Source organism: Balaenoptera borealis (assembly GCF_965194805.1).
Source record: "Balaenoptera borealis genome assembly, chromosome: 2".
Lineage (NCBI taxonomy): Eukaryota > Metazoa > Chordata > Mammalia > Artiodactyla > Balaenopteridae > Balaenoptera > Balaenoptera borealis.
The window spans coordinates 83663397-83685050 of NC_138867.1; the positions used below are offsets into that span (position 1 = coordinate 83663397).

At 34.5% G+C, this 21654-nt stretch overlaps 1 long non-coding RNA gene across 1 annotated transcript in view; it reads left to right on the forward strand.

Moving 5' to 3' along the window:
* The window catches only part of LOC309622634, a 442022-nt gene that overhangs the window by 94805 nt on the left and 325563 nt on the right, over positions 1-21654 (forward strand). The gene's annotated exons all lie outside the window — the stretch shown is intronic.

The window sequence follows — 21654 nt, forward strand, 5'->3', positions numbered from 1 at the left end:
TACATATATATTATGGACTTTTTGTGCATGTACACAAAAAATTGTAACATATACAGTGTTGTCACTTTTTTTAAAAGTCAACTGAAAATAATGGGTATAGTTTAATCCAATTTTTGCCAAAAATTACAAAACAAAAACATGTAAAACAACTTAAAGACATGAATGTAGTACTTTTTGAGAGGATGAACATAAAAAATATGTAAGTGAAGTGAAAATGCATCAATAACCCTTTAAACTTGGCACATAGTGACATCATCTGGCCTTCACTAGAGGCCAAGGCATCTTTTCATTTAAATATTAAGACAACTCCTGTTTTTATTTGTTTACAATAGTAAAGAACTTTTACTTGGCACCAATATAATTATGCAGAAAAATGAAACCACAGGCACTGAAAGCACGTGGCAAAACTCAGGTACAAGGTAGCTCTCTAAAACATTTATAAAATGCTTATATTATTGTATATTTTATCATAGATAAAGAGTGCAAAAACATTGAAAAATAATCTTACAGAAGGAATGCCTCAGATCCCTATATCTACTTGTTTACCGTCTATGTTCTGCTTACCCATTTGTGAGAAAAAGAAACATTTTAAACACAAATTCTTTTATGCAGAACCCAGCTTCCAGTTATGTTAACCTTAGGTAAAATTATGGAGAAAGGTTTGTCCAATTTACTGAGAAGTCTCAAAAAGTTATACATGAAACTCAGTGAGTTTTTTTTTGTTTGTTTTTTAAATTCCCAGATAAGTGTCTTTACTGCCATTTTGTCCAAACTCCATACTTTTTAGCATCTTAGATTATTAGGAGGATCTTACTCTATTATTTAGGACTCAACTGAATCCACTTTCAATGCTCTCTCTGTCCCTCAGACACCATTATAACTCAGGAGATAGGAAGTGTACTGGAAAACAGACATGGTTAGTATTTTAAATGTCTCTAGTCAGCTCTCTTTAAGGCATTAGATCCACAGATGTTGAGGGAGGAGGAAGAAGGAAAGGAAAAGAAAAAGAGAGAAGGTGCTCTTACTTGAATGGCAAGGTGTTAATCCTCTGGGACTCTTGCTATTTTCTGGCTAACACTGACTGGCTTTCAAAAACCCATAAAGGCAGGATTCTGAATGCATTTTCACTTGGGCGTGTATCTGTGAGTACTTGGGAAAGCCCAATGCGGGACTCTACTCAGCAGAGTTTCTTAATGTAGAAGATCCTGCTGGAACTCATCTCCATGCCTGTCTCAGTCCTATTCAAATTGAAATCTCTTTCCAAAATCTGGCCTCCTTTCTTCCAGCTATTCCACTGTACTGTTTGGGGAATGAGTACCATGATGATGATGGGACTGGTTCTAGCACCTTTTAAAGCAGCTCTCTACAGAAGTGGCTGAGCCCACTGATTAAGGACTCTGCAAACTTTGATTTTAGCTACCGAGCACTTTTCCTCTAACACTGGGCTTTAGTCACAATTCTGATGTGGTTGGAAAAAAAAAAATCCCCTGAACATAAAACTACAATAAGTATGAACCCTTCCAAATTCCTCTGACTGCATGTAGTAATTTTCCTTATTTTAAGTAGTTCCAAGACCACAAATTGCCTGATATTCTCCTTCTGTCCTACTCTATCTGGTACATAAAATACATAAAAACAATATTTCTTAATAAAGACACTTCTAATCATGTCCCACATTCAGCCCTATGATTTGTGCATTATTACATGCATTTTGCTTTTAGCTTTTTCTGTGTTTTGACTGATATTTACTCATTTCCCCCAACTCTCTTAACATACAGTTGGTATTTATTCATTAATCAAAATTTATATAGTTCATCCCATGTACTGTGTACTGGCTTAGAGAATATAAAATCAACAATGAGCAAATTAGACACTGTCCCTATTTTTATGGTATTTTTTTCCTTCAATTCTAGAGAGTGTTAAACTAATTTAGGGTTAGGAGTGTCTCAGAGAGTGCTAGTATTGTATAGCAAAATGATAATAAAAAGATTTTTATCAGAGCATTAAAATGAGAAATTTACAGCCATCATAATCCTTAATATCCAAGGATAAATGCAAATATAGCTTCATTTATTGTATCTTTCATAGCATTACTATTTAAAAATGGCTTATGCCATTTAATACTGAGCAAAAGGGAAAATCCAAGCTCTCCTTAATAATTAGCACTTTCCATTCAATCATTTATATGTACCAGATGAAAAGTTTATCTCCCTTGCACTTTGTAAACATAAAGTAATGAAGAATACTTCTGAAGACTATGGACTTTCAGAAATGTTAGGTTTTTATCGTAATACTGTACTGTAAATGAAATTCAGAACCACAGCAAAACAAAGCTGTATTACATCCTTGATAAGAAACGGGCACAGTGGCAAAAGAGCAAGTATGTGGAGGGGGAGTTTTCTAAAAAACGCTGGTAGTATGAGCAATTGCAGAACACGAGGAAGCTTGTTGTTAGTCTGAATATAATGGAATCAAGAAAATGTTAAACAGAGTTAGATTAGAATTTTTACCCAGTTATATACAATGCAGAATTGTATTGCTTAAGGTATTAAAGTCCCTGCATCTATTTTAACGACAGGAATTATATGTCTTATTCAATTCAAAGGGGTTCTCTGAGACTCCAATGCACAAATGTATGTAGAGTTCCATGTGCTATAAGAAACATTGCAGTGCATAGTATTATTATCAAGTATATACATTTTCTTTGTCATTTATTAAATAGAAAACATGAGCCAAACATTTATGTGCTTGAATTATTTACAGTATAAGTTGAATATAACTGGTATAATTAAAATCGCTTGATTTTTCAGCAAGTATTTACCTAAAAACATTCTGTCAAATGTAAAGGAAGCTTAATAATGCTTTAATCACTGCAGAACAACCATACGGAAGCCAGGGACCTTACCTTCTGACACATCTTGAAAATTTCCAGGAGCTAATAAGTTTTTTTTTCTTGCTAATATTCCTAATCAATGTGTCTAGTTCATACAATATTCCATTTGTTGCTTCACTTGCAGCTCTATGATTATAACCATATCAAGTCCATGTTCTTAATTTTTGGCTATATTTATAACAACATTAACTAATGTAGCAAATAAACTAAGAATATAAACAAGCAAACGAAATCTCCTCAAAATTAGAATGGAGTAAATCCTCACCGTTAAACAAACAATGTCCTTTGATGTTTTCAGAAGAAGAAGGCAGTCTTTAAAAAACATAGCAAAATGTGTGGAATACAGTTTTTCTGTGTTGAAGGGTGTTACTTTTGAAAAAAATTTGTTGATGCTTTAATCACATAACAGATTTAAGAGCCCTTTGAAAAGCAGTGCATATAGTGCACATATATCCATAAGTGTCCATTAAAATTACCATTATTTTTACTAGTACATATACTACAAATAAGTAGAAATAATGTGCAAGTCTTTTACCCTCACTGAGCATTAATTTCTCCAGCACACTTCCACAAAAATAATGGCATAGATATCATGTCTGAAAAAGAAAATAATTGAATCATCTAACAAATGTGTATATTATATACCAGTTACTCATTGTCTAGGCAGTGCTAATCTACCAGTGGCCATGTAAAGAAAAATCTCTATTCTCACATAACATAAATTAAATTAAGTTAGATAAAAAAACTAATTGGGCACATGAATAAGCAAAATGAATAAAAATTTAAAGTAGCGAATGCAAAGCAACACAATAATGTGAGGAAGGAGGACGGGACTAATCAAGCATAAGAGAAAAAAGGGTTACCTAGAGAAGGCTTTATTGAAGAGATGATATTTTAGTGACGATGTGCAAGAAGTATGAGAACAAGCCATGCTAACATCTGGGGAAAGAAAATTACACTCAAGGAAAACAGCAAGTGCAAAGCACTGAGGTAGGAGCTTGCCTGGCATGTTTGCAGACCAGCAAGTTGGCTACTATGGCTTGACCAGAATGAGGAGGAGAGAGAATTATAGAAGATGAAGTCAAAGAAGTAATAACAGGAGCTTAGAAGACATACTTGCTTATAGATCATTTTAAGGATGTTGGCTTTTACTTTTAGAGAGATGGGAAGCCATCGAAGGGTTTTGAGACAAGACATACCAGAATATGACATATTTTAGTAGATTCACTTTGACTGCTGTATTGTGCATAGATTTCAGGGATGGTGAATAAAGGCTATTTAGAAGTCTATTAGAATAACTCAGGAGAGAAATTTTACAAAGTTGGACTGGAGTGGTTGCAGGAGGAGAAAAACCAAGAGTGTCATGACTTTAAAGCTAATGTGAAGGAAATACTTCAGGCAACAGTTGTGATAAACTGTCTCAAATGTTGATGAGTCAAAGAAGAGGGTAAAATATTGGCAATTAGGAGTAGCATCATATAGATCAACTGTGACCTTGCCTAGAACAAATAGTTATGAAGAGTCAGTATTTCCAAAAGTAAACTGAGTAGATCATATAATTAGCCACTGCTTTGAGACATCAAGTTTCAAAGAAAATTTTAAGAATTAGGTTTTTCATTAAAAATACCTCAACATAATTTCTGAAACTATAATTTTATAGCAGAGTTTATATCAAAAGAACTCAGAAATATGATTTTATCATCTGAAGTGGGTCATAAATTTTCTTTTTGTTTTTTTTTTTAACATCTTTATTGAGTATAACTGCTTTACAATGGTGTGTTAGTTTCTGCTTTATAACAAAGTGAATCAGCTATATGTATACATATATCCTCATATCTCCTCCCTCTTGCGTCTCCCTCCCACCCTCCCTATCCCACCCCTCTAGGTGGTCACAAAGCACTGAGCTGATCTCCCTGTGCTACGCAGTTGCTTCCCACTAGCTATTTTACATTCGGTAGTGTACTTATGTCCATGCCACTCTCTTTATCCCAGGTTACCCTTCCCACTCCCTGTGTCCTCAAGTCCATTCTCTACATCCGCATCTTTATTCCTGTCCTGCTCTAGATTCTTCAGAACCTTTTTTTTTTTTTTTTAGATTCCATATATATGTGTCAGCATACGGTATTTTGTTTTTCTCTTTCTGACTTACTTCACTCTGTATGACAGACTCTAGGTCCCTCCACCTCACTACAAATAACTCAATTTCATTTCTTTTTATGGCTGAGTAATATTCCATTGTATATATGTGCCACATCTTCTTTATCCATTCATCTGTCGATGGACACATAGGTTGCTCCCATTTCCTGGCTATTGTAAATAGAGCTGCAATGAAAATTGTGGTACATGAGCCTTTTTGAATTATGGTTTTCTCAGGGTATATGCCCAATAGTGGGATTGTTGAGAGGTATGGTAGTTCTATTTTTAGTTTTTTAAGGAACTTCCATACTGTTCTCCATAGTGGCTGTATCAATTTACATTCCCACCAACAGTGCAACATTTCTCCACACCCTCTCCAGAATTTATTATTTGTAGATTTTTTGATGATGGCCATTCTGACTGCTGTGAGGTGATACCTCACTGTAGTTTGATTTGCATTTCTGTAATGATTAGTGATCTTGAGCATTCTTTCATGTGTCTATCTGTATATCTTCTTTGGAGGAATGTCTATGTAGGTCTTCTGCCCATTTTTGGATTGGGTTGTTTGTTTTTTTGATATTAGCTGCATGAGCTGCCTGTACATTTTGGAGATTAAACCTCTGTCAGTTGCTTCATTAGCAAATATTTTCTCCCATTCTGAGGGTGGTCTTTTCATCTTGTTTATGGTTTCCTTTGCTGTGCAAAAGCTTTTAAGTTTCATTAGGTCCCATTTGTTTATTTTTGTTTTTATTTCCATTACTCTAGGAGGTGGGTCAAAAAGGATCTTGCTGTGATTTATGTCATAGAGTGTTCTGCCTGTGTTTTCCTCTAAGAGTTTTATAGTGTCTGGCCTTACATTTAGGTCTCTAATCCATTTGAGTTTATTTTTGTGTATGGTGTTAGGGAGTGTTCTAATTTCATTCTTTTACATGTAGCTGTCCAGTTTTCCCAGCACCACTTACTGAAGAGTCTGTCTTTACTCCATTGTATATTCTTGCCTCCTTTATCAAAAATAAGGTGACCATATGGGCCTGGGATTACCTCTGGGCTTTCTAACCTGTCCCATTGATCTATATGTCTGTTTTTGTGCCAGTACCATACTGTCTTGATTACTGTAGCTTGTAGTATAATCTGAAGTCAGGGAGCCTGATTCCTCCAGCTCCGTTTTTCTTTCTCAAGATTGCTTTGGCTCTTTGGGGTCTTTTGTGTTTCCATACAAATTGTGAAATTTTTTGTACTAGTTCTGTGAAAAATGCCATTGGTAGTTTGACAGGGATTGCACTGAATCTGTAGATTGCTTTGGGTCGTATAGTCATTTTCACAATGTGATTCTTCTTATCCAAGAACATGATATATCTCTCCATCTGTTTGTATCGTCTTTAATTTCTTTCATCAGTGTCTTATAGTTTTCTGCATACAGGATTTTTGTCTCCCTAGGTAGGTTTATTCCTAGGTATTTTATTCTTTTTGTTGCTATGGTAAATGGGAGTGTTTCCTTCATTTCTCTTTCAGATTTGTCAGCATTAGTGTGTAGGAATGCAAGGGATTTCTGTGCATTAATTTTGTATCCTGCTACTTTACCAAATTCATTGATTAGCTCTAGTAGTTTTTGGTACCATCTTTAGGATTCTCTACGTATAGTATCATGTCATCTGCAAACATTAACAGCTTTACTTCTTTTCCGATTTGGGTTCCTTTTATTTCTTTTTTTTCTCTGATTGTTGTGGCTAAAAGTTCCAAACTATGTTGTAAAATAGTGGAGAGAGTGGGCAACCTTGTCTTGTTCCTGATCTTAGTGGAAATAGTTTCAGTTTTTCACCATTGAGAACGATGTTGGCTGTGGGTTTGTCATATATGGCCTTTGTTATGTTGAGGTAAGTTCCCTCTATGCCTACTTTCTGGACGGTTTTTATCATAAATGGGTGTGAAATTTTGTCAAAAGCTTTTTCTCCATCTATTGAGTTGATCAAATGGTTTTTCTCCTTCAATTTGTTAATACGGTGTATCATATTGATTGATTTCTGTATATTGAAGAATCCTTGCATTCCTGGAATAAACCCCACTTGATCATGGTGTATGATCCTTTAATGTGCTGTTTGATTCTGTTTGCTAGTATTTTGTTGAGGATTTTTGCATCTATGTTCATCAGTGATATTGGCCTGTAGTTTTCTTTCTTTGTGACATCTTTGTCTGGTTTTCGTATCAGGGTGATGGTGGCCTCGTAGAATGAGTTTGCGAGTGTTCCTCCCTCTGCTATATTTTGGAAGAGTTTGAGAAGGATAGGTTTTAGCTCTTCTCTAAATGTTTGATAGAATTCACCTGTGAAGCCATCTGGTCCTGGGCTTTTGTTTGTTGGAAGGTTTTTAATCACAGTCTCAATTTCAGTGCTGGTGATCTGTCTGTTTATATTTTCTATTTCTTCCTGGTTCCATCTCGGAAGGTTGTCCTATTCTAAGAATTTGTCCATTTCTTCCAGGTTGTCCATTTTATTGGCATAGAGTTGCTTGTAGTAATCTCTCATGATTCTTTGTATTTCTGCAGTGTCAGTTGTTATTTCTCCTTTTTCATTTCTAATTCTATTGATTTGAGTCTTCTCCCTTTTTTTCTTGATGAGTCTAGCTAATGGTTTATCAATTTTGTTTATCTTCTCAAAGAACCAGCTTTTAGTTTTATTCATCTTTGCTATTGTTTCCTTCATTTCTTTTTCATTTATTTCTGATCTGATCTTTATGATTTCTTTCCTTCTGCTAACTTAGGGGTTTCTTCATTCTTCTTTCTCTAATTGTTTAGGTGTAAGGTTAGGTTGTTTATTTGAGATGTTTCTTGAGATAGAATTGTATTGCTATAAACTTCCCTCTTAGACTGCTTTTGCTGCATCCCATAGGTTTTAGGTCATCGTGTTTTCATTGTCATTTGTTTCTAGGTATTTTTTGATTTCCTCTTTGATTTCTTCAGTGATCTCTTGGTTATTTAGTAGTGTATTGTTTAGCCTCCATGTGTTTGTATTTTTTACAGATCTTTTCCTGTAATTGTTATCTAGTCTCATAGCATTATGGTTGGTAAAGATACTTGATATGATATCAATTTTCTTAAAATTACCAAGGCTTGATTTGTGACCCAAGATTTGATCTATCCTGGAGAATGTTCCATGAGCACCTGAGAAGAAAGTGTATTCTGTTGGTTTTGGATGGAATGTCCTATATATATCAATTAAGTCCATCTTGTTTAATGTATCATTTAAAGCTTGTGTTTCCTTATTTATTTTCATTTTGGATGATCTGTCCATTGGTGAAAGTGGGGTGTTAAAAGTCCCCTACTATGATTGTGTGACTGTTGATTTCCCCTTTTATGGTTGTTAGCATTTGCTAACATATGTATTGATGTGCTCCTATGTTGGGTGCATAAATATTTACAATTGTTATATCTTTTTCTTCGATTGACCCCTTGATCATTATGCAGTGTCCATCTTTGTCTCTTGTAATAGTCTTTATTTTAAAGTCTATTTTGCCTGATATGAGAATTGCTACTCCTGCTTTCTTTTGATTTCCATTTGCATGGAATATCTTTTTCCATCCCCTCACTTGCAGTCTGTATGTGTCCCTAGGTCTGAAGTGGGTCTCTTGTAGACAGCATCTATACAGGTCTTGTTTTTGTATCCATTCAGCCAGTCTATGTCTTTTGGTTGGAGCATTTAATCCCTTTACATTTAAGGTAATTATTGATATGTATGTTCTTTTACCATTTTCTTAATTGTTTTGGGTTTGTTATTGTAGGTGTTTTCCTTCTCTTGTGTTTCCTGCCTAGAGAAGTTCCTTTAGCATTTGTTGTAAAGCTGGTTTGGTGGTGCTGAATTCTCTTAGCTTTTCCTTGTCTGTAAAGTTTTTAATTTCTGCATCAAATCTGAATGAGATCCTTGTGGGGTAGAGTAATTTGATTCTAGGTTTTTCCCTTTCATCACTTTAAATATGTTCTGCCACTCCCTTGTGGCTTTCAGAGTTTCTGCTGAAAGATCAGCTGTTAACCTTATGGGAATTCCCTTGTATATTATTTATTGTTTGTTCCTTGCTGCATTTAATATTTTTTCTTTGTATTTAATTTTTGATAGTTTGATTAATTTGTGTCTTGGCATGTTTCTCCTTGGATTTATCCTGTATGGGACTCTCTGCACTTCCTGGACTTGATTGACTCCTTTCCCATATTAGGGAAGTTTTCAACTATAATCTCTTCAAATATTTTCTCAGTCCCTTTCTTTTTCTCTTCTTCTTCTTCAGGGACCCCTATAATTCGAATGTTGGTGCGTTTAATATTGTCCCAGAGGTCTCTGAGACTGTGCTCAATTCTTTTCATTCTTTTTTCTTTATTCTGCTCTGCAGTAGTAATTTCCACTATTTTTCTTCCAGGTCACTTATCCATTCTTCTGCCTCAGTTATTCTGCTATTGATTCCTTCTAGAGAATTTTTAATCTCATTTATTGTGTTGTTCATCATTGCTCGTTTGCTCTTTAGTTCTTCTCCATCCTTGTTAAATGTTTCTTGTAGTTTCTCCATTCTATTTCCAAGATTTTGGATCAATTTTCATTTATTTTTATTTTAAAATAATATTAGTCCCAGTAATCTTCTGAGTATTATTGATCTTATTATTTGTGTAAAATATTGCAGAGATGCTTTAAGGTAAATTATTAAAAGATACCTGAGAAATCTGATGCAAAGAGATATTGCCTGAGGTGAGAAAGTGAGTAGTAAGAAAAGGTGAACTAGTAAGCATCCCTGTAACCCATGCCTTCTCTCTTCTAAAATTCCCAGGGAAAAGGAATGACTTTGGTCAAATTTCCTTGTAAACATGCCAGAAAACAAACAAATGGTATTTACCAACTGAAAAATAATAGGAAATCTTCACCTATGAAATGTCCCTGGAAGGATTCATTTGATCTCACTAGGTTGTACAGGATAAATGAACCTGAAATTTATTGACTTGCGGGGCATGTTTGCTGGAGACTTTCATGCAAGCTGAGTATTTAATAGGATAATGACAGAAAGATGTTCCATAACTGAAACATCTCTCTCTGTGAAGGCAATATTCTGCATGTATTACTTAAATATTGCATATTAAATCTGATCCAGAATGTATCCTAAAGCATAAGAGAAAGAATTTTTAGGGGTTTTGTTGACAGTCTGACTTCTTTTGCAAGAAGAGAATGCTTTACAAGCCTCAAGATGGCCTGTATACTTTGAAATATTAATAAAGTTTGTCACTGGTTAATATTTATGATTCACGTAATTCTGGTTTAGCAATTCAATACTTTGTAAAATTGTGAAATGCTTTCTAAAATTGTGAAAAATCATTCACTAGACATCTGTGTTCTTTATTTTATTTTTTTTTGTTTTTAATTGAGGTTTAATTATATAGAGTAAAATGCACAAGTCTCAAATATACATGTGAAAATGTATACACCCACGAAAGCAATAGCAAAATAATATAACATTTTTTCTGCCTAAAATGTTCCCTTACAACTATTTCATTTTAATTCACACTTCTTTAATAATGAGCAATATTGAGCACCTTTTAGTAATTGTAGAGCAATCTGCATTTAGTTTGAATTGTTGATTCATCTCTTTCGTCCCTTTTTTCTGTTATTATTTTTGCATCTCAGATTTAAAGAAATCTTTATATATTAATGATACTGGCCTTTTGTTATTGTATTTTTCCCAGAATTTTATCATCTTTTGTTTTTGCCTATGGTATTATCTTTTTCATGTAGTTTTTCTTTTTATTATGTAGTAAACATTTATATTTTCTATCATTGACTTGGGGTCAGTCACAGTAATAAAAGATTTCTCCATTCTTGTCTTATAAATGTTTTCCTTTAGATTTTGCATAATATCCATTTAAATATTTGATCAATTTACATTCCAAAATGTTATTTTGTATATTTACATTAGGATGTTAAACTGACATATAGAAGGTATATACATTGCATTTGTCATGAAAACTCAATTTTCCACCCTAGAACAAAATAGCTTATTATATTCTTGATTTTTATAGTGAAAATAGGTGATAAAAAACATTTTTGTTACAATTAAAACTGACTCTAGAGTAATTCATGGGGCCTTAGAGATTATGTATGACATAATCTGTTCAAATAAAACCCACCCAACAACATTGACTGAAGACCATAAGCCTCAATTAACATTTCTAATTATTTGAAAATATTATTTCAAAAAGATCATATTTCACTGCTGGAAATACTACATGATTATTCCTTTAGTAAGCCAAACTTTATTTCCTTTCAGTTCTCATCTTTTGATCTTAGATTTTGTTTTTCCATAATATTACAAGAATAATCCTACCATTTAAGTGACAAACTAACAAAAATTTCAAGTCAGCTGGTAAATATTTTGTAACGTTTTCTTTGCTAATATAATCTTTTTCAATTAATACAGTGATTTCTCATAAAATATTATTTCTAGTCCCTCATCACCCTGATTATTCTAACCTTGTACATTCTAGTTTATCAATGTGCCTCTTTTAATACGTTGCTATATCTAAGCCTAATTCAGCATAACCATTACTTTTATTGTACTTCTATTAACTAACACTGCCTAAAAGTTCATTTGCATTTCTCATATTGTGGCCTTTTTGTTGTGCCTAATTTGCTCTGTCTTTTCTTCATGGATTATAGCCTATTCAAAGCTTCTACATTATGCTCTTAAAACTACATGCATGACTTTTAATTATATGACAAATTCATTTAAACAATTTCTTGGTTTATGTGTGCTAGAGTATGACCCCTATAGTTCATGTTCTAGTCTCAGAGCTACATCTCTTTTTTGTAAAATTGTTAGCATCTTTAATAAATAAATGTTCTCCTCTTGAATTAAAATCTGATCTTCATTCAGATGCTTATTTCAATACCTGCCTTTGGAACAATACAGAATAATTCTATTTTTCCATATCATTATCCATTAAATATTTATTTATTTATTTATTTTTAGAATATTTTAAATCTAAGTATGAAGAAGGCTTTTGTTTTTTATTTTTTTACTTTTTATTTTATATTGGAGTATAGCCAATTAACAATTTTGTGATAGTTTCAGGTGCACAGCAAAGCGACTCAGCCATACATATACATGTATCCATTCTCTCCCAGACTCCCCTCCCATCCAGGCTGCCACATAACACTGAGCAGAGTCCCATTAAATATTTAAAAACCACTTTCAGGGACTTCCCTGGTGGCACAGTGGTTAAGAATCTGCCTGCCAATGCAGGGGACATGAGTTTGTTCCCTGGTCTGGGAAGATCCCACATGCCACCAAGCAACTAAGCCTGCGCTCCACAACTACTGAGCCTGCACTCTAGAGCCCACAAGGTATAACTACTGAGCCTGCGCGCCACAACTATTGAAGCGTGCGTGCCTAGAGCCTGTTCTCTGCAACAAGAGAAGACCCTGCTCACCGCAACTAGAGAAAGCCCATGCACAGCAATGAAGACCCAACACAGCCAAAAGTAAATAAAATAAAAAAACATATATATATCTAAAAAAATAAAAGTAAAAGCAAAAACCACTTTGAAGATAAAATTTGCATATAAATCATTAAAATTACATAAAATATTAGGCTAAAAGTTACTAAGATAAGGATCTTAGTTTATCTAATTCCCTCAGAAAATCTATGCTTGTCATAGTATTATATTTGAATTTCATATCATTTTATGTTGTGCTCATGTTTATACTTTTTTAGAGTTGACCAAATAATTCTGACTTCATAATGACTGATTAGAAGTTGAGATAAACAATTTTATGTTCATGATATTTTGCTTAAGACAGCTGTAAATAACTGTTATTTCCTATGTATCATCTTCTAAACGTTAGCCTATTTCTGTTCATTATTCCTCTTTAATTTCCCTGATGCAAGAATATCCTAAATATATACAAAGCAGTGATCACTGGTATAGTAGGCATAGTTTTTTCCTCTTTTATACCTGTTAGCACTTTCCTTATGTATTGAGGTGCTCTTACATTGGTTGCATATATATTTATAATTGTTATACCTTCTTTTTGGATTGATCCCTTGATCATTATGTAGTGTCCTTCCTTGGCTCTTGTAACATTCTTTACTTTAAAGTCTATTTTATCTGATATGAGTATTGCTACTCCCGCTTTCTTTTGATTTCCATTTGCATGGAATATCTTTTTCCATCCCCTCACTTTCAGTCTGTATGTGTCCCTAGGTCTGAAGTGGGTCTGCTGTAGACAGCATATATATGGGTCCTGTTTTTGTATCCATTCAGTGAGCCTGTGTGTTTTGGTTCGAGCATTTAATCCAGTCACGTTTAAGGTAATTATTGATATGTATGTTCCTATTAGTAATTTCTTAATTGTTATGGGTTTGCTTTTGTAGGTCCTCTTCTTCTCTTGTGTTTCCCACTTAGAGAAGTTCCTTTAGCATTTGTTGTAGAGCTGATTTGGTGGTGCTGAATTCTCTTAGCTTTTGCTTGCCTGTAAAGCTTTTGATTTCTTCATCAAATCTGAATGAGATCCTTGCCGGGTAGAGTAATCTTGGTTGTAGGTTTTTCCCTTTCATCATTTTAAATATATCATGCCACTCCCATCTGGCTTGTAGAGTTTCTGCTGAGAAATCAGCTGTTAACCTTATGGGAGTTCCCTTGTATGTTATTTGTCATTTTTCCCTTGTTGCTTTCACTAATTTTTCTTTGTCTTTAATTTTTGCCAATTTGATTACTATGTGTCTCGGCATGTTTCTCCTTGGGTTTTTCCTGTCTTAGACTCTCTGTGCTTTCTGGACTTGGGTGGCTATTTCCTTTCCCATGTTAGGGAAATTTTCAACTATAATCTCTTCATATATTTTCTCTGGTCCTTTCTCTCTCTCTTCTCCTTCTACAACCCCTATAATACAAATGTTGGTGCATTTAATGTCCCAGAGGTCTCTTAGGCTGTCTTCATTTCTTTTCATTCTTTTTTCTTTATTCTGTTCTGCAGCAGTGAAATTACACCATTCTGTCTTCCAGGTCACTTATGTGCTCTTCTGCCTCAGTTTTTCTGCTATTGATTCCTTCTAGTGTATTTTTCATTTCAGTTATTGTATTGTTCATCTCTGTTTGTTTGTTCTTTAATTCTTCTAGGTGTTTGTTCTTTAATTCTTCTAGGTCTTTGTTAAACATTTCTTGCATCTTCTCGATCTTTGCCTCCATTCTTTTTCCGAGGTCCTGGATCATCTTCACTATCATGATTCTTAATTCCTTTTCTGGAAGGTTGTCTATCTCCACTTCATTTAGTTGTTTTACTCGGGTTTTATCTTGTTCCTTCATCTGGTACATAGTCCTCTGCCTTTTCATTTTGTCTATCTTTCTGTGAATGTGGTTTTCCTTCCACAGGCTGCAGAATTGTCATCCTTCTTGCTTCTGCTGTCTGCCCTCTGGTGGATGAGGCTATCTAAGAGGCTTGTGCAAGCTTCCTGATGGGAGGGACTGGTTGTGGGTAGAGCTGGGTGTTGCTCTGGTGGGCATAGCTCAGTAAAACTTTAATCCACTTGTCTGCTGATGTGTGGGGCTGGGTTCCCTCCCTGTTGGTGTTTGGCCTGATGCGATCCAGCACTGGAGCCTAGAGGATCTTTGGTGGGGCTAATGGAGGACTCTGGGAGGGCTCATGCCAATGAGTACTTCCCAGAACTTCTGCTGCCAGTGTCCTTGTCTCCACAGTGAGCCACAGTCATCCCCTGCCTCTGCAGGAGACCCTCCAACCCTAGCAGGTAGGTCTGGTTCAGTCTCTTATGGGGTCACTGCTCCTTCCCCTGGGTCTTGATGCGCACACTACTTTGTGTGTGCCCTCCAAGAGTGGATTCTCTGCCAAACTCTTTCTTAATCCATTGACTCTTATGCTGACTTAATGTCTCCTAGGAGTTATAAGCAATAAAAAAAAAAAACCTCTTTGTTAAAACAGAGTCCAGTAATTCACAAAGAATAACAAAAACAAAATCTAAACTCTATAACTTTGGTACAGAACATATTTTCTTTGAGCTATAATATCTTTCATAATATTTTTTGCCTGTAAAATACTAAATTTTTATAAGAAATAGTCCTTTCCTTTATTTTAATAAGTTATCTATCTTCTTGTTTCTGAACATACAGAAATGACAATTATGTTACACCAAAATTACATTTGTGTTATGCTATGTGTGTAATATTGAGTCAGAATATTCTTCCTCCTCCAAATAACTACTTTTATTGGAAGAGCTCAACATCTCTGCTCCCTGGAGTATAGATGGTTAAAGTTGTCATTTGTTTACATTTTCTGTGCTATTATTTTGCTGAATAAAATTAATGATATTAGAGCTCACAATCCCAACAATTTAGAAAATATTACTTATTGAATATTTTTTCTTAATCAGCATGCTTGGAAATATCAATTTATTTATATAGTGACTTAACTGCTAGCAAGTTAGCAGTTACTGTATAATATGAAATGATAAAAATATATTAAATATTTGAATTCTTGTCCTCTATCCTTTGATTGTCAGAGAAAAAAAGAAAATTCCAGTAACTAATTTTTTTGGAAAAACATTTAAATGAGACTATATGCAATACAGTATATTTATACTTTGTTCTCTGTTTTTAAAAATATGTTGTTAATGTGTTTAAGTATTATTCTGCTTCCCCTTTCTTTCCTCTGATCCGTTTTTTTACAATGTCTGTTTTAGCACATTAGAGTAGACTTGACAGTTGTTTACTTCTTATCTGTCAAATGTTCCAAAGAAAGTACAAAGAAGTAACTGGAGATTTCCTTTGCTTTGTTAAAAGTTTTTGGCAGACACTTTATCTTAACAATATCCATCTCTACCTCTTCCTTGAAAATAGAATCTTTATTTAGTTTAGAGTGTCAAAATGGGAATGAATCATGGTAATCATACCCTGATTTCTCACTTTTCCCATAAAAAAGGTGAACTTGAGGTATGGTTTTGCCTAATAAGAACCAATGAGTAGTCATCAGGAAAATCTTTCACTTTTCTTAGACAAAAGGTAAGACCCACTAGCATCATTCTCTGTGTTTACTTCTTCCTCCAGCTTTAAATGCTTCTGTAGTGACTGGAGCTGCACCAGACATCTTGCAGTCTCAGGGGAAAGGCCAAGCTAATCACAGGCATATCGGCCCTACAAATGCTAGCAACTTCCTACTTATGTAAGAAAAATACATTGTGTTCTTCTTTTACTTCGTTCTTGATAATGTGCAAAATGAGATAGTTTATCTGTTAGGAACACATTCTACTGTATGAAATAGTGAACCTGACTGACAGTGGCTTAAACAAACAAGTATTTATTTGTCATCACATGGCCAAAAATCCTTAAAGTAAGAGAGCTGCTGCTTTTTATTCAGCTTCAAAAGTACTACCAGGGACGCCATTATTTTACTTTTCTTCCACATGGCCAATCTGCCAACCTTAGTGGGATAGCCTTCTGATAATTGATACCTCTCAGTTGCAAAATACTTGCTCTAGTTTCAAGCATCATGGATATTTTTAAGGCAGGAAGAAGGGAAGCAGGTACTGGCACCAGTTGTCACCTACTCTTTAATAAGGAAAGATAGAATTCCACATGCAACGTTTTCATATGCCTTATTGGCTAGAAGTTGGTTACAAAGACAATTGTAGCCAAAAGGGAGTCTGGGAAAGTGGTTATTTAGTTGGAAACTCTGCACTGATGAATCTAATCAAGTGGGAGGGGGGTCAAGGAAAATGGTAGGGGAGGGGTTAATATTAAGCACCACACTAATAGTTTCTTTACAGGAAGCATTTTTTACTCTTTGATTGTTTTGTATCATCTACCCAAATATTCATTATAGACATAGCTTTATGTTATTTAATTCCTATCTTTCTGACCGTACAGTCCTCTTTAACTATTTCTCAACTTTTCTCTCCTAGGAAACTCAGGAGTATTATTCCAAAGGTCTTAATTTTTATTAATTTCTGTATCTCAATTAAGGCTTCACTGGAACAACCTTTACTTTAGGCTGCTTTTTACCTCAATTTCCAATCTTCAATCCCACTCCTCTTTTTTTAATAATAATCTCAAGAGAAGTGACTTTGCAATGCATGTGTGTACATATAAATTTTCATGTTTTCCCCAAAATAAAAAATACTGGAATGTATTTGAATATACTGGAAAAATATAAAGTCTAGTAAAGGAAAATATAAAGTCTAGTAAAGGAAAATATAAAAGTGAGATGTGTACTTAAAAAAAACCCTAACAAAAAAGTGTGAATTTTATCATGTTGAAAATGTTGGGATTATCAGAAAATATTGATGATTTCTAAATACATAAACACAAAAGGGACAGAAAATAATTACTTTTACAAATTCTACAAAAATACTTCTTTTTCTTAGAGAGATAACATTAACGGGCCTGTCCAGAGGAGAAGGGAACCACAGATGCCCCAGACAGAAATCTCTGACAAAATACCAACCCTCCCCTCTTCTCCCCATCCCATTCCTCAATCTTTAAGCAATGCTCCCATTAGTCAAACCACCCAGAAGCAGATTACACCATAGCCCAGGAAACACAATCTACAGAGATCTGCACTTCTAAAAGAGCAGGCAACTGTGAGGAAGAAAGATCTGAGGGATAACAATCTCAGGTTCAGCTTGAATTCCTCAGCCATTTCCCACCAGCTTTTGAAATTAAGCTTGTTGGGGTTAAAAACGGGGAAAGAACACAATAAATAAACTAAAATAATAAATGGAGATTTTTAATATATTTACTTAGATTTTGGAAAATTCAAATCTAGACTCTTAAAGATTAACAAATATCTCTTAATTGGATGTTTAATAGCATTTAACACTTCAAAATAACAGTCAACAACAAAGACATATTTTCAAATATATGTTGTATTTTTTTCTATCCAGAGGATATTCTGAAAATGAATGAACTCGTAACATTTTATTTTGCTTAACTTAAATCATTTATTCAGAAAAAAAGAATTAATATGAGCCCAGGCCAATTTACATAGTTAATTAGCCAATTATGTTAAATCATTATATTTACATTCTAAGTAATTTAAAAATGTCTGTTTATGGGGAATAGTGATACCAAGGAACTGGAGGCTACTCAACAGGTGAATTGAAATTCCTTTCATTGCTGAGACAAAATTTAGCTGACTGTTCACCCTGGGTTGTATAACATTAATAACCTACCATAATTGGAAATTATCATGTCCTTCAAACTCTCTTTAAACAGAAATTAAGTCAATGAAGTAAAGTGGCATTTTCTCCCAAAGTCCTTATATATAAACATAGCTCATAATAGCGACCAACTTTATAATAATTTATTCATCTAAACATCTTGTATTAATATTTTCTGAACTCATACTTAAAAACAAGAAGAATTAATTGCTGAAAAATATAGTAGCACAAGCATATTTATAAACCAAGACCTTAAGAATATAATGTAGTGTTTCAAGATTTTTATACTTTTAGAAGAGAGGTCGCAGAGATATCTGTTGTAGTTCAGAATGGTAATGATATAGTAAATAATAAAAATAATTTAATCTTGTTATTGTGTAGGTCAGTGAAATTCTGATGAAATGGGTCTAGAAGCTAAACATCATATATATCCTGAATTACTTTTGTCTTATCAGTGAGATCTAGAGCTCCCAGGGCTAACTCTGAACTTAACCAAAATAATTGCATACATTTGGAAGAAATTATGTCCCATGAACCATATTTTTCACAATTTTACTAAAAGAAGTAAAAAATGTGTGTTTGACACAAAGGTTATGTTATGGGCTGAATTGTGTTCCCCAAAATTCAAATGTGACTATATTTACAGATATAAATCTCTTTAAAAGAGATGATAAGGTTAAAATGAGGTCATTAGGGTGGACTCTAATCCAATTTTACTGGTGGCCTCATAAGATGAGGAAGTTAGCACACAGACATGTACAGAGGGAAGACCGTGTGAAGACTCAGGGAGAAGACAGCCATCTAAAAGCAAGGAAGAGTGGTCTTAAAAGAAATCAACACTGCTGACAGCTTGATCTCAGACTTCTAGCATCCAGAATTGTGAGAAAATAAATTTCTGTTACTTATGTCACCCAGTCTGCAGTAAATTTTTGTTATGGCAGCCCTAGAAAACTAATACAGATTGCAAACAAGGCATTTTAATAAATCAAGTAAAAAGATAATTGTCATATTAGTAGTACACTCTTCTGCCCTAAATTCATTTCTGTCCTTGACTTAAATCTGCTAAAATGGAATTGTCAACCAGGAAGACTGAATTCTAGGCCCAATTTTGGCATAAAATTCAACTCTGCACTAACTGTTTGTTGAAGGAAGATACACATAAAATATGGAGCAATTATGCAAGATGTGAACATTCTTTGGCCTTTAGTTCCAATTTTCAGATCACCATAAGCTACTGCATATTTCTTTCCAGTCTTTATATTTGCATGTTATCATCTTCTTTTGTATTATTTTCTAGGTCATTCTGTATTTTCACGTAGTGACTGTCTTATTGAAAGTGACTTTTACAATCTGTGGAAAAATATAGGATTATTATTTCTAAAATTCATAATTTGACTTGTTTATAAAAGAAAAATACCGTTTTTCTTTTCTTTTTAAATTTCATGTATTTATGAGTATAATACATTTTAAATTCTTTTTTAAACAGCAAGGAAAGATGAAGAATTTAAAGGCGAATGACATACAAATTATAATAAGATTGAAGATGATAGCAGCACTAGTTATTATATAGAAGAAGGGAAATCATAGAAACATAAAATCATTAAATCATGTATATTCCAGTCTATAACCTTGCCGACTTCCTGAACCCCATTTGATATTATTTTACCCTCCAGCTCAGGAGATGTAGGTGAAACAAAGCAGCTGTAAAAGCCTGGAGTTTTGAAATCATGTTGCTGAAGCACAGGTTATATAAACTTTTGTGCACTGAAGGACATTTTCAAGAAAGTTAAAAAACAAACTACAGAATAGGAGAAAATATTTGCAAATCATATGTCTAAGTAAGGCTTATATTCAGAATACTTCTATAAAACTGTAGAGCTCCTATATCTCTGTTTTGGTCTGTTGAGGTTGCTATAACACAAATACCATAGATTGGGTGGCTTAAAGAACACACATTTATTTCTCACAATTCTGAAGGCTCAGAAGTCCAAGATCAAGATTCTGGCATATTTGACGTCTGGTGAGGTCCCATTTTCTGGTTCACAGATGTCTTTTCTCTGTGTCTTCATGTAGAGGAAAGGGGATTGGAACTCTCTGAGGTCTCTTCTTTAAAAATAGTAATCCCATTGATGAGGGCTCTACTCTTATGACCTAACTATCTCTCAAAAGCCCTACCTCCAAATACCAGCATACTGGGGATTAAGTTTCAACATATGGTCTTGTGGGGGAGGTACAAACATTCAGTCTATAGCTAACTAAACAACAAAAAGACAAACAACCCAATTTAAAAATGGGCAAAGTTGAATAGACATTTCTTCAAAGAAGATATACAAATGGCTAGTAAGCACGAGAAGATTCTCAACATCACTAATCACTAGGGAAATGCAAATCAAAGCCACAATGAGATACCACTTCATACCCTTTAGAATGGCTATTATGAAAACAACAGACAAAATAACAAGTATTGCTGGATGTGTAAAGAAATTGGAATTCTTGCACATTGTGGTAGGAATGTAAAATAGAGCAGCAACCGTGGAAAACAGTTCAGTAGTTCCTCAAAAAGCTAAACATAACATTACCATATGACCCAACAATTCCACTCCTAGGCATAAAATCAAACGAACTGAAAACAGGGACTCAGACAGATATCTATATGCCAGTGTTTATTGTAGCATTATTAACAATAGCCAAAAGGTAGAGATAATCCAGTATCCATCAACAGATAAATGGATAAAGAAAATGGGGTATGTACATACAATGAGGTATTATTTAGACATAAAAGTGAATGAAATTCTGATACATACTACAACACATATGATCCTTGAAATCATTATGTTAAGAAATAACTCTGGGGGCTTCCCTGGTGGCGCAGTGGTTGGGAGTCCGCCTGCCAGTGCGGGGGACATGGGTTCGAGCCCTGGTCCGGGAGGATCCCACGTGCCGCGGAGTAGCTAAGCCCGTGTGCCACAACTACTGAGCCTACGCTCTAGAGCCCGCAAGCCACAACTACTGAGCCCGCGAGCCACACCTACTGAAGCTCGTGTGCCTAGAGCCTGTGCTCCGCAGCAAGAGAGGCCACCGCAATGAGAGGCCAGAGCACCGCAGCGAGGAGTGGCCCCCGCTCGCCACAACTAGAGAAAAGCCTGCGCACAGCAACGAAGACCCAATGCAGCCAAAGATTAAAAAAAAAAAAAAAAGAAATAACTCTGACATGAAGAAACAAATATTGTATAATCCATTTACATGAAATATCTAGACTAGGAAAATTTATAAAGACAAAAAATGGGTTAGAGGTCAGCAGGGGCTGGCGGAAGAGGGAATCTTTTAGATAATAGAAATTATATATAAATTATATATGTCTCCACCAGCCTAAGAATAGAGTGGATGAAGGTCTGGATCAGGACCCAAGTTTGTTAGGTCAAATGACAAAACAAAGAA